Source organism: Nesoenas mayeri (assembly GCF_963082525.1).
Source record: "Nesoenas mayeri genome assembly, chromosome: 23".
Lineage (NCBI taxonomy): Eukaryota > Metazoa > Chordata > Aves > Columbiformes > Columbidae > Nesoenas > Nesoenas mayeri.
The window spans coordinates 165,342-179,267 of record NC_137574.1 but is presented as its reverse complement, the minus strand read 5'-3'; the positions used below and the strand labels follow the sequence as shown (position 1 = coordinate 179,267).

General features: G+C 56.1%; 1 long non-coding RNA gene across 1 annotated transcript; it reads left to right on the top strand.

Moving 5' to 3' along the window:
* Nucleotides 1-8,400: 8,400 nt before the first annotated feature.
* LOC308048808 lies at nucleotides 8,401-8,883 on the top strand. Its single transcript, XR_013923180.1, has 4 exons — nucleotides 8,401-8,451; nucleotides 8,550-8,604; nucleotides 8,680-8,718; nucleotides 8,803-8,883. It is a non-coding gene; the product is annotated as an uncharacterized lncRNA (long non-coding RNA).
* The last annotated feature ends 5,043 nt before the right edge of the window (nucleotides 8,884-13,926 follow it).

Here is a 13,926-nt window from a genome sequence, read left to right as displayed (position 1 = left end):
TTATTAAAAAAATTCCCAGGCAGCAATGATGCCAAACATAACAAGATTTAGACATACAATAAAATTAGAAAACAGTGAGTCATGACTGTCTAAATTTAAAGAGAGCTTTGAGAGGGGTGGGTGGGTGAAAACATCACAGGTATTCATTCTAAATAGATTAAATAAAAAGCAAATTGCACCTGATGGGGTCGGGGTTCGGGTTAGGTTTAGGGTTATGGTTAGGGTTAGGGGTAGGATTCAGGCTGTTTTAGGGTTAGACTTAGCATTAGGATTAGGCCTAGGTTAGGGTTAGGTTGAGGTTTAGGGTTATAGTTAAACTTAAGTTTGGGTTAGAGTCAGGGTTATGGTCAGGGTCAGGGTCTGGTTAGGATTAGGGTTAGGATTACAGATAGGGTTAGGATTAGAGCTGGTTTAGCCTTAGACATAGCGTGAGAGTTAGGCTTAGGTTACGGCTATGGTGAGGTTTAGCCTTATGGCTAAACATATTTTAGGGTTATGGTCAGCGTTAGGGTCAGAGTCAGGTTAGGGTTCGGGTTCGGGTTCGGGTTCAGGTTAGGGTCCTGTCGGGTCCTGTCTGGTCCTGCCGGGTCCCGTCTGGTCCTGTCGGGTCCTGTCGGGCTCTGTCGGGTCCTGTCGGCTCCTGTCCGGTCCTGTAGGGCTCTTCCGGGTCCTGTCGGGTCCTGTCGGGCTCTGTCGGGTCCGGTCGGGCTCTGTCGGGTCCGGTCGGGTCCTGTCGGGTCCTGCCGGGTCCTGTCGGGCTCTTCCGGGTCCTGTCGGGCTCCGTCGGGTCCTGTCGGGCTCTGTCGGGTCCTGTCGGGCTCCTTCGGGTCCTGTCGGCTCCTGTCGGGTCCTGTCGGGTCTTGTCGGGCTCTGTCGGGTCCTGTCGGGCTCCTTCGGGTCCTGTCGGCTCCTGTCGGGTCCTGTCGGGCTCTGTCGGGTCCTGTCGGGTCCTGTCGGGCTCCATCGGGTCCTGTCGGGTCCTGTCGGGTCCTGTCGGGCTCTTCCGGGTCCTGTCGGGTCCTGTCGGGCTCTGTCGGGTCCTGTCGGGCTCTTCCGGGTCCTGTCGGGTCCTGTCGGGCTCTGTCGGGTCCTGCCGGGTCCTGTCGGGTCCTGTCGGGCTCTTCCGGGTCCTGTCGGGTCCTGTCGGGTCCTGTCGGGCTCTTCCGGGTCCTGTCGGGTCCTGTCGGGCTCTGTCGGGTCCTGCCGGGTCCTGTCGGGTCCTGTCGGGTCCTGTCGGGCTCTGTCGGCTCCTGTCGGGTCCTGTCGGGCTCTTCCGGGTCCTGTCGGGCTCTGTCGGGTCCTGTCGGGCTCTGTCGGCTCCTGTCGGGTCCTGTCGGGTCCTGTCGGGCTCTGTCGGGTCCTGTCGGGCTCTGTCGGGTCCTGTCGGGTCCTGTCGGGCTCTATCGGGCTCTTCCGGGTCCTGTCGGGTCCTGTCGGGTCCTGTCGGGCTCTGTCGGGTCCTGTCGGGTCCTGTCGGGCTCTTCCGGGTCCTGTCGGGCCCTGTCGGGCTCTGTCGGCTCCTGTCGGGTCCTGTCGGGTCCTGTCGGGCTCTGTCGGGCTCTGTCGGGTCCTGTCGGGTCCTGTCGGGCTCTGTCGGGCTCTGTCGGGCTCTGTCGGCTCCTGTCGGGTCCTGTCGGGTCCTGTCGGGCTCTCTCGGGCTCTGTCGGGTCCTGTCGGGCTCTGTCGGGGTCTGCCGGGTCCTGTCGGCTCCTGTCGGGTCCTGTCGGGTCCTGTCGGGCTCTTCCGGGTCCTGTCGGGTCCGGTCGGGCTCTGTCGGGTCCTGTCGGCTCCTGTCGGGTCCTGTCGGGCTCTTCCGGGTCCTGTCGGCTCCTGTCGGGCTCTTCCGGGTCCTGTCGGGCTCTGTCGGGCTCTGTCGGGTCCTGTCGGGTCCTGTCGGGTCCTGTCGGGCTCTGTCGGCTCCTGTCGGGTCCTGTCGGGTCCTGTCGGGCTCTGCCGGGTCCTGTCGGGCTCTGTCGGGCTCTGTCGGGTCCTGTCGGGTCCTGTCGGGCTCTGTCGGGCTCTGTCGGGGTCTGCCGGGTCCTGTCGGACTCTTCCGGGTTCTGTCGGGTCCTGTCGGGCTCTTCCGGGTCCTGTCGGGTCCGGTCGGGCTCTGTCGGGTCCTGCCGGGTCCTGTCGGGTCCTGTCGGGCTCTTCTGGGTCCTGTCGGGTCCTGTCGGGCTCTGTCGGGTCCTGTCGGGTCCTGTCGGGTCCTGTCGGGTCCGGTCGGGCTCTGTCGGGTCCTGCCGGGTCCTGTCGGGTCCTGTCGGGCTCTTCTGGGTCCTGTCGGGTCCTGTCGGGCTCTGTCGGGTCCTGTCGGGTCCTGTCGGGCTCTGTCGGGCTCTGTCGGGGTCTGCCGGGTCCTGTCGGGTCCTGTCGGGTCCTGTCGGGTCCTGTCGGGCTCTTCCGGGTCCTGTCGGGTCCGGTCGGGCTCTGTCGGCTCCTGTCGGGTCCTGTCGGCTCCTGTCGGGTCCTGTCGGGCTCTTCCGGGTCCTGTCGGCTCCTGTCGGGCTCTTCCGGGTCCTGTCGGGTCCTGTCGGCTCCTGTCGGGTCCTGTCGGGTCCTGTCGGGCTCTGCCGGGTCCTGTCGGGCTCTGTCGGGTCCTGTCGGGTCCTGTCGGGCTCTGTCGGGCTCTGTCGGGGTCTGCCGGGTCCTGTCGGACTCTTCCGGGTTCTGTCGGGTCCTGTCGGGCTCTTCCGGGTCCTGTCGGGTCCGGTCGGGCTCTGTCGGGTCCTGCCGGGTCCTGTCGGGTCCTGTCGGGCTCTTCTGGGTCCTGTCGGGTCCTGTCGGGCTCTGTCGGGTCCTGTCGGGTCCTGTCGGGTCCTGTCGGGTCCGGTCGGGTCCTGTCGGGTCCTGTCGGGTCCTGTCGGGCTCTTCTGGGTCCTGTCGGGTCCTGTCGGGCTCTGTCGGGTCCTGTCGGGTCCTGTCGGGTCCTGTCGGGTCCGGTCGGGTCCTGTCGGGTCCTGTCGGGTCCTGTCGGGTCCTGCCGGGTCCTGTCGGGTCCTGTCGGGCTCTTCTGGGTCCTGTCGGGTCCTGTCGGGCTCTGTCGGGTCCTGTCGGGCTCTGTCGGGTCCTGTCGGGCTCTGTCGGGTCCTACCGGGTCCTGTCGGGTCCTGTCGGGCTCTTCTGGGTCCTGTCGGGTCCTGTCGGGCTCTGTCGGGTCCTGTCGGGTCCTGCCGGGTCCTGTCGGGTCTTGTCGGGCTCTTCCGGGTCCTGTCGGGTCCTGTCGGGTCCTGTCGGGCTCTGTCGGGCTCTGTCGGGTCCTGTCGGGTCCTGTCGGGTCCTGTCGGCTCCTGTCGGCTCCTGTCGGGTCCTGTCGGGCTCTGTCGGGCTCTGTCGGGTCCTGTCGGGTCCTGTCGGGTCCTGTCGGGCTCTGTCGGGTCCTGCCGGGTCCTGTCGGGTCCTGTCGGGTCCTGTCGGGCTCTGTCGGGCTCTTCCGGGTCCTGTCGGGTCCTGTCGGGTCCTGTCGGGCTCTGTCGGGCTCTGTCGGGGTCTGCCGGGTCCTGTCGGGTCCTGTTGGCTCCTGTCGGGTCCTGTCTGGCTCTGTCGGGCTCTGTCGGCTCCTGTCGGGTCCTGTCGGCTCCTGTCGGGTCCTGTCGGCTCCTGTCGGGCTCTCTCGGGCTCTGCCGGGTCCTGTCGGGCTCTGTCGGGCTCTGTCGGGTCCTGCCGGGTCCTGTCGGGTCCTGTCGGGCTCTGTCGGGCTCTGTCGGCTCCTGTCGGGTCCGGTCGGGTCCTGTCGGGCCCTGTCGGGCCCTGTCGGGTCCTGTCGGGCTCTGTCGGGCCCTGTCGGGCCCTGTCGGGTCCTGTCGGGTCCTGTCGGCTCCTGTCGGGTCCTGTCGGGTCCTGTCGGGTCCTGTCGGGCTCTGTCGGGCTCTGTCGGGTCCTGCCGGGTCCTGTCGGGCTCTGTCGGGTCCTGTCGGGCTCTGTCGGGTCCTGTCGGGTCCTGTCGCGGGTCCCAGGGGGGATTTAGGGGGTCCCGGTGCATGTGTTGGGCACACACGTGCTCGTCGTTACTATACCAAGCAGGGGGGTAGATCTGGGGGTCCTATGGGAGGTAGACCTGGGGGTCTTGGTGGGGGGTTTGGGTTAGGATTAGAGTTGGTTTAGCGTTAGACTTAGTGTTAGGTTTAGGCTTAGGTTACGGCTATGGTGAGATTTAGGCTTATGGTTGAACATATGTTAGGGTTATGGTCAGCGTTAGGGTCAGGGTCAGGGTCAGGGTCAGGGTCAGGTTAGGGTTCGGGTTAGGGTTACGTTTAGGGTTAAGGTTAGGGTTAGGGGTAGGATTCGGGTTGTTTTAGGGTTAGACTTAGCATTAGGATTAGGCCTAGGTTAGAGTAAGGTTGAGGTTTAGGGTTATGGTTAAACTTAAGTTTGGGTTAGGGTCAGGGTTATGGTCAGAGTCCGGGTTTGGTTAGGGTTAGGATTACAGATAGGGTTAGAATTAGAGCTGGTTTAGCGTTAGAGTTAGCGTTAAGGTTAGGCTTAGGTTACGGCTATGGTGAGGGTTAGGCTTATGGTTAAACATATGTTAGGGTTATGGTCAGTGTTAGGGTCAGGGTCAGGTTAGGGTTAGGGTTCGGGTTAGGGTTCGGGTTAGGTTTAGGATTAGGGTTAGGCTTAGGGTTAGCGTTAGGGTTAGGCTTAGGTTACGAGCCTCAATGTGTATGACAGAGCCCTGGGGACCTCAACAGAGCCTGAGAAATCTTGACATGCTCAGCAGAACCCAAGAGGTCTTGACAGAGCCCTACAGAGCCCATCAAAGCCTGATAGAGCCTGACAGACCCCAAGAGGTCTCGACAGAGCCCTACAGAGCCCATCAAATCCTGATAGATCCTGACAGACCCCAAGAGGTCTTGACAGGGTTTCACAAAACCCAACAGTGTCTGACAGAGCCCAACAGGACCTGCCAGGGCCTGAAAAATCTTGTCAGTTCCTGATAGAGGCTGAATGTGTATGACGGAGCCCTGGGGGTCTCAACAGAGCCTAAGAAATCTGGACAGGGCTTAGCAGAGCCCAACAGGTCTCGACAGAGCCCTACAGAGCCCATCAAAGCCTGATAGAGCCTGACAGACCCCAAGAGGTCTTGACAGGGCTTCAGAAAAACCACCAGTGTCTGACAGAGCCCAACAGGAGTGCAGGTGCTGTCATTTCCAGTGAGGGTCCAGGTGATTTGATAAGGGTGGTGGGTGGGGCCTGGGGTGATTGATCCCTCCCCTTTCCCAGGGGATTGTGGGAAGGGGTGGACAGGTCTCAGGGTATTTGAGGCTCAGCCCCTGGGCAGGAGTTGATGGTGCTCCTGGGCTGCTTGGGTGCTGGTTCTCTGCTGCTCTTTCTGCAGTCGTCAGCTTTTGGGCTGTTTAAGCTATGTGGGCAGTTGTGTTTGGAGAAGTGGAGATGCCTGTTTGACGTAGGACCTTCAGGAGCAGCAAAGTTTCAATATCAGCTGTAGTTGAAGGTATGTTTGTAACTAGATTTCATTTATTGACTAAATTCCAGGTGCTTTGCGTTTTCCTGAAGCTCCTGACTGCAATGAAGATGAGGTGTTAATTTATGGTTTGTATAGGGGTGTAACAAGTTGCTGATATAATCTCTCCTCCTAGGACTGATGCTTTGGTTATCTAGCAGGGATTAAAATGAGTATGTGGTATCCATAAGAAGAGTCTACCTCGCGCCGGGGGCGGCCCCGTCTACCTCGCGCCGGGGGCGGCCCCGTCTACCTCGCGCCGGGGGCGGCCCCGTCTACCTCGCGCCGGGGGCGGCCCCGTCTACCTCGCGCCGGGGGCGGCCCCGTCTACCTCGCGCCGGGGGCGGCCCCGTCTACCTCGCGCCGGGGGCGGCCCCGTCTACCTCGCGCCGGGGGCGGCCCCGTCTACCTCGCGCCGGGGGCGGCCCCGTCTACCTCGCGCCGGGGGCGGCCCCGTCTACCTCGCGCCGGGGGCGGCCCCGTCTACCTCGCGCCGGGGGCGGCCCCGTCTACCTCGCGCCGGGGGCGGCCCCGTCTACCTCGCGCCGGGGGCGGCCCCGTCTACCTCGCGCCGGGGGCGGCCCCGTCTACCTCGCGCCGGGGGCGGCCCCGTCTACCTCGCGCCGGGGGCGGCCCCGTCTACCTCGCGCCGGGGGCGGCCCCGTCTACCTCGCGCCGGGGGCGGCCCCGTCTACCTCGCGCCGGGGGCGGCCCCGTCTACCTCGCGCCGGGGGCGGCCCCGTCTACCTCGCGCCGGGGGCGGCCCCGTCTACCTCGCGCCGGGGGCGGCCCCGTCTACCTCGCGCCGGGGGCGGCCCCGTCTACCTCGCGCCGGGGGCGGCCCCGTCTACCTCGCGCCGGGGGCGGCCCCGTCTACCTCGCGCCGGGGGCGGCCCCGTCTACCTCGCGCCGGGGGCGGCCCCGTCTACCTCGCGCCGGGGGCGGCCCCGTCTACCTCGCGCCGGGGGCGGCCCCGTCTACCTCGCGCCGGGGGCGGCCCCGTCTACCTCGCGCCGGGGGCGGCCCCGTCTACCTCGCGCCGGGGGCGGCCCCGTCTACCTCGCGCCGGGGGCGGCCCCGTCTACCTCGCGCCGGGGGCGGCCCCGTCTACCTCGCGCCGGGGGCGGCCCCGTCTACCTCGCGCCGGGGGCGGCCCCGTCTACCTCCCAGGTTTAGGATTAGAGTTGGTGTACCGTTAGCGTTAGGGTTAGGCTTAGGCTTAGGTTACGGCTATGGTGAGGATTAGGCTCATGGTTAAACATATGTTTGAGTTAGGGTCAGGGTTAGAGTTAGACTTGGTTTAGCGTTAGACTTAGGGTTAGGGTTAGGTTACGACAACGGTGAGGTTTAGGCTTATGGCCACTGCCCACCCCACCCCCCTCCCAAGATCTCCCCAAGGTGCCTACCCGGAGGGGTGTGCCCCAACCAGGTCTCACCCCCTTTCCAAGCACCCTCCCAGCTGGGCTCCTCCCCCTTGACCCACACTTCCACCCCCATTGGTGGGCTCTCTGCAGGGGGTGTGGCCTACAGACCTACAACTCCTTCCCCTCCCCTGCTGAGCCATGTACCCGACAGTATGACAGGGGCAGACAAAGCTCACAAAAGACCAACAGAGCCAGGCAGAGCTTGAGAGAGCTTGAGAAAGTCCGACAGCTCTGCACACTGCCTGACAAAGCCCGACAGGGCCCGAGAGAGTGTGACGGATCCTCACAGAGCCCGACAAAGCTTGACAGAGCCCAACAGGACCCGTCAGGGCCTGACAAATCTTGTCAGGTCCTGATAGAGCCTCAACGTGTATGACAGAGCCCTGGAGACCTCAACAGAGCCTGAGAAATCTTGACAGGCTCAGCAGACCTCAAGAGGTCTCGACAGAGCCCTACAGAGCCCATCAAAGCCTGATAGAGCCTGACAGACCCCAAGAGGTCTTGACAGGGCTTCACAAAAACCACCAGTGTCTGACAGAGCCCGACAGGAGTGCAGGTGCTGTCATTTCCAGTGAGGGTCCAGGTGATTTGATAAGGGTGGTGAGTGGGGCCTGGGGTGATTGATCCCTCCCCTTTCCCAGGGGATTGTGGGAAGGGGTGGGCGGGTCTCAGGGTATTTGAGCCCCAGCCCCTGGACAGGAGTTGATGCTGCTCCTGGGCTTCTTGGGTGCTGGTTCTCTGCTGCTCCTTCAGCAGTCGGCAGCTTTTGGGCTGTTTAAGCTATGTGGGCAGTTGTGTTTGGAGAAGTGGAGATGCCTGTTTGACGCAGGACCTTCAGGAGCAGCAAAGCTTCAATACCAGCTGTAGTTGAAAGTATGTTTGTAACTAGGTTTCATTTATTGAATAAATTCCCGGTGCTTTGTGTTTTCCTGAAATTCCTGACTGCAATGAAGATGAGGTGTTAATTTATGGTTTGTATAGGGGTGTAACAAGTTGCTGATATAATCTCTCCTCCTAGGACTGATGCTTTGGTTATCTAGCAGGGATTAAAATGAGCATCTCATATCTATAAGTGGAGTTCTAGCATTTCCGAAGGAAGCAGCAGGACCATAAGGCAGAGTGTCTTTCAGGCTGCTCTGCCCGGAGGTGTGCAGTCAGAGGTGGGTGGAATGCCCAAGCTGTTGATGAGCTGCTGGGTGACTGGCTGAATAACTCGATTTCAGGTGCAGAGGAACGACTTGGCACGGAAGAGCGAGGGAGGAGGCGAGCTGTGCGCCGTAAGCAGGTGGGTCGGTGCGTGGCACCAGAAGGAAGCTGTGCCGTGTGGCTCTCGCTGAGCTTGGTCGTTTCTCTCTTTCCTAGGTGTGAAGTGAAGAGGAAAGCTGGGTATTGGCACGGCAGCTCCTCGGGCAAGGTGAGCACGGAGCGCTGGGCTGAGGCAGCAGCTGGTTTCAGGTTCCGTGTTGCTGGTGCAGATCTGAGCGTCCTTTGGTTGCGTTTTACAGGTGGTAGCCGAAAGTCTTCGTGGTCAACAGCGTGGCAGGCAAAAGCAAGGGCACCCAGGTGGGTGAGCGGCCCAAGTAAGGGAGGGCGAGATGGGACCGTCTGCGGGTAGGCTGTGTTTTCGGGCGGCGTCTGAGCACGTGCCTCTGGTTTTGCAGGTGCCGCAGACGAGCTCGGAGGGGCGAAGGCGCACGCCGGCCGGCAGCCGAGAAGGTGAGGCGGCGGAGGGCGTGGAGGAGCCCGCTATTGCCCGGTGACTGGGTTCAGCGTTTCCTTCTCTCTTTGCAGGCTTTTTGTGGGCCCTTTGGACTCGGAGGAGCATTTGCGGTGAGCCGGGCTAGGGGCGAGGAGGAGCGTGGGGCTGGGGACTCGTTCTAGGCGCTACAGGTCTTTTGCTTCTCGCCGTCTTAGGCGTCACCAGCGATGGGGGTTTGTGACCGCGCCCGCGGCACGACGCGCCGAACAGAACGCCGTGGAACTTAGCAGGAGGTGGGTGTTGCGGAAGGGGTAGGCGTTTACCCCACGGCACCGTGTGCCGGCACGGCTTAGCGAGCGTGTGTTTTCTCGTGTTCCCGTAGACGCTGAAGAGGAACCCGGCGATGCAGGAGGACGGCCGTTCGCGCACGTGGCATTTTCCTCTGAAGATGGATTCAGTCTCTTGGCCCTCTGAAAGCTAAGTGGAGGCACGAGGGCTGGCAAGGGGCTTTGAATGGCAGGGCCGGGGGTAGAGTTCTGATAAGGGAAAGGACTGTCCAGGAACCGTCCCCTTTGAGTGGGTAAAGGGCCCTGAGAACCTTACAGTGCGATGCCAGCGTGTGCCGGGCAGGGCAGCTCCAGCCTGTGTCTGCGTTGTTGTGTAGTTCGGAAAGCCTGCCTTGCGCCTGTCAGACGATGCTGGGGTCTCGTTGAGTTCGAGGGGCACGAAAGGCATCTCGGGTGCCGTCCCTGGATCTGGAACGCCGGTGCCGATTGGCATAGCACCAATTGGGTGCTGGTTTTCTTGTATCAGCAGCCGAAAGCGTGGAGGGTTATTGCGTTTTGGGTGTTTCTGGTCTGTTGTGTTTGTGGCGTTGTCCTGGGCTGTGCCGGCAGCTGTGCTCTCTACCCATCCAGTCTGAGGGACTGGCACTTCGAGATGCTGGGAAGAAGTTCTTAGTCTTGCAGCAGCCTCGTGTGTGTGCGCCAGCGCCGCCGTCTCTGTGTGTGTGTGCGGCAGCGCCGCCGTCTCATAAGGGGCCGTGATGTTCGGCTCTTATTTTTTTTTCCTGGGGTTGCAGTAGAGGCTCCTCGCCTCACCGCTGCCTCCCTGCAGGTCCTTTTGATCCATATTGTCTCTGGTTTGGAGTCGTTCTTGTTATAGAGCGGTTTTGGTGCTGTTGATGTGGTGTCTATAATGTTCTGAGGTGCGTCTGTCTGTGCACGTGCACATTTGGCTGGAGCTGCTCTGCCTGGAGGTGTAGAGTCAGGAGCAGGAGTTCTAGGAGTCCATGGTTAATCTGTGGACATGTTAACCTGCATAGGCACGGGTTGTGCAGTCATCTGGGATGGAGTAGCTGTGGGCAGGGGAGCGGACAGTCCGTTCCCCAGTATTTTAGAGACTCAATTAGAGCTTCTTGTGGGATTCCTGAATAGAAAGCAGACCTGTGGGATGGGCAAGCTGTTGATGAGCATCTGGGTGACTCGTTGAATACTTTGATTTCAAATGCAGAGGGACAACTTGGCCCGGAAGAGCGATGGAGCAGGCGAGGCATGCGCCGTAAGCAGGTGGGTTGGTGCGTGGCGCCAGAGGGAAGCTGTGCCGTGTGGCTCTCACTGAGCTTGGCCGTTTCTCTGTGTCCTAGGTGTGAAGAGGAGAGGAAAGCTGGGTATCGGCATTGCAGCTCCTCGGGCAAGGTGAGCATGGAGTGCTGGGCACACAGGGAGAACGGCCATAGAGACCGATAGAGACTTTCTCTCCAGCATGCTACCTTTATTTTAGCATTCAGACTTGCGCAACTCTGTGACAGGCTGTGTCTCATCTCGGTGTGCTGGATTTGGCTTTTCCGTATGCACACCATGTAAAGAATCCTGTTTTTGGAATAACAGCTGTAGCGCATCAGATGAGACACTAAAAAAACCAAAGCAAACAAATAAACAAAACAAAATATAAACAAAGAAGGCCTTGCCCAGTCCAGCTTGCTGCAGCGGCCGGGGGGGGGCTGATGGGGCTCGAGCCGCACTGACCTGTTTTGTCAGGGAGACCCAGAGGCGCCTCCACCTGGATGAGCAGTGAGTGGCCCAAAGGTGCAATGCAAAAATTGAGATATTGTCTTAAATTACTGTGAGTGTGTTCCGTCTGCATATTTGAACTGGGTATTTGGTTTTCGCATCTGAGCTCAGTATTTTAGTTTGCATATTCATATTTGGTACCAAAAGAATCTTGTTTGGGGAGATAATTACAAAATGGGAACCGGTTCCACTGCTAAAATTCCACCTTGCTCCCCCTTAGGATGCATCCTTACACATTAGAGTAATTGCTTATATTGTTAGAAAAGCATTTAAATTGTTAAAATGCTATGATAGATGTGAATTTGGAAGAGGTTGTATTTAAAAGTTGCTAGAATATTAACTCATTTGGATCTAGGAAAATAGAATAATGGATTGATGTTTATTATACTGGTTTATACTGTTTTTTGACATCTCTAGATTGTAAAAGGTAAATGTAGCTAAGGAATGTAGCTATTGCTGAGCAAATTGCATATAAAATGTATTATGGTTGGAATGAAATGGGTAAACAAAAGACCAAAACATCCCAGGCCTGTGTGCAGCTCATTGTGACTGAGGAGTTTCCCAGAGCCTCCCACCTCATACCAGCCATTATGCCAGCTGCATGACCTTGGTTATATCTGAACTGCAGCGAGAAGAGAAAGACAATCTAAAAAAAAAAAAAAACAAAAACAAAAAACCAACCAAACAAAAAAAACCTGGCTGCCCGCTTTTAAAGCGGCGAAAGGGGGGTTCTCTCTCCCCCCCACTGTAGCGATGTAATACTGAATGGAGCTGTCTGAGGGTGAAGTTTAAAGGTATCCTTAGCAGACCCGTAGTTCTAATGAAACTGAGAAATCAAACAAAAAATTTGTTGATAGACTTATTCTGTGGTAATTAGTTGTAAGAGACTTCTTAGTAAATTCACCATGCTAGTGTTTGAGGTCATGGGAGGGAACAAAAGAAAGGCCATTTTTTGAGACCAATAGCATGCCAAATTTGGAACAAGGTTTTAATACATGAATTCTTGTAGTTGCCAGAAAGTCCTATACCTCTCTTGGGTTGAGATTTGTTAAGTAAATTGTAAGCTCTAATAATGTTTTCTGAGAATTCTGTTTAGTTGCATGGCCTACAAGAAGCTGCTAGGATGGCGCAGATCTGCTTGCTGCAAGTGAGAAATCTCCAAGGAAATTTCAAATGCTGTATTTCCACTAGTATTAACAGCCAATGTCTCGATAAAGCAAACACTACACTGATAGAACTGAAACAGGACTTCGATCCGGTAAGGGAAAACAATATCCAATAAATATGACAGCCAAAATGGAGTAGGAAACTTTGAGGAGTGAATTTATGACAACCTTACAGGCTGACTGCATTCGATTGGATTTGCAGATTTGTCTATTTGTAGCTACAACATAGAAACAACCTGTGGCTATTGTGGGACAGTATGATGAGATTGCTAGCAAACTGATACACCGACTGTTATATACCAATTGTCACTCTGATCAAGAAAATGCAGGGAATGAATTTAAGTCTTAATAGGCCATGATCCTTTTGTCATATATGTACCATTTGTGAAATTCTGATTTTTTTTTTTTTTTAATTTGTAATCTATGTCTTTATAAATTGCACTAGCTGGTTTTCTTAACAGCACAGCTTTTGGCATGCCTAAATGTAAATTGCTGCAGAACCTGCAAGTCTTTAACATCAGGTCATAGGCCATACTTGTATTTGGTCTGATCCTACATACTTGCAAAGTTTTTGTCGATGGTTCTGGGAAGTCTCATAAAGCTGTAGTGGTTTGGTGTGAAGATAACAATTGGCGTCATTCTGTAAAAATTATTGAAGGTTCAACCCAATTAGCAGAACTTGGCACAGCTTTGAATTACTTAGAGCTTTTTAAGGAGGAACCTCTAAATTCGATTTGTGATTTTGAGTACGTAGTCAAGGTCCAACGCACATATCTGGTTCTGAACTTTGTTTTTTTAAAAAGGGGGGGAAGTAGGGGAAGTACCACAAAACCAATTGTCAAAAGCATTTTATGCGATGAAATACTTTGCAAGTATGACCCAAAACCATGCTAAATCAGAAAGAACCTACATTAGTTATGGTCAAATCACTAGTCAATAAAAAAGGCCACATCAATTGATAACCTGGGGAAAAGTTTATGTTTGTGTCATTACAGGCTGAGGATTGAAGTGGATTCAACAAAGATTCAACGGATGCAGATGGACAGGAGGGAGATAAGTTGTGAGGACTGTTTCAGATGTAAACCATGGATCCCAGTTCAGTGTTACAGATGCTCACAGACCTAGTGGTCTAGAAGCCTATTAGCAAGCAGGTGGCGTACCTTCTGTGGAGAATGGCAATTTGAACAATCAGCAGGAGATCCAAAAGGGTGATATTATGATTAGATAGTCAATGCATAGATAAGGGAAAATTATGAGATATCCCTACCATAGTAATCTAAGGGTAGCAACTGATAAAGTTTTAGAAGGGATATTAAAGTTAAGCTATTCATCTTTTAAATAGGTTGAGATAACTTTTAAGATATTAATTCAATTATTAGTATATACTGATGGTATTAAGTATGTGTCACAGAATATTACCCCGAGGTTAATTTAAGGGACAACAGGGTCCAAAACAACTTTTATTAAACCTGTGAGAAACAGGGTTTTAGCATTCCAAAAGTGACTTAAATAAAGGTTTGGATATCAGTTGAGGAAACTTATTTAGGGGCAGCAACCACTACAACAGGCGGTCCACAGAGTGCATGCACGTGGCTTCACTCAAAACAATGCCGGAGTCGTCCCTGAGTCCCAGAGAAGAACCCACTTGCGCAAGCCAATAGCAGGATTATTTTTAAAGAGATACGCGTACTCGTAGTGAGTACGGAAAGTGTACAGTCGCGATTCCGTGAGGGTAAATTTATAATACACTCGCAATCCTGCGAGAGTTAATTTACTTACACGTACAAATGTGCACGGAATATTACACGTGCTTACGTGGAAGCACGAGAGGAAAATACATTCGCGATTGTGCGAGGAAGTAATTTAAAGTACGCATGCAACTGTGCACGGGAAGTTACACGTGCATATGTGCGCGGTAAGTATAAATATACTCGCAATCCTGCGAGAATTAATTTTACACACGCTCATATGGAGCACGGAAAGTTATACGTGCATATGTGCACGAAAAGTATAAATATAATCGCAGCCGTGGCGGCGAGGCAAGCAGAGTCTCCATCCCGGGGAGCTGTGGGGGCCATGGCTCCTGGCGGCAGTGGCTAAG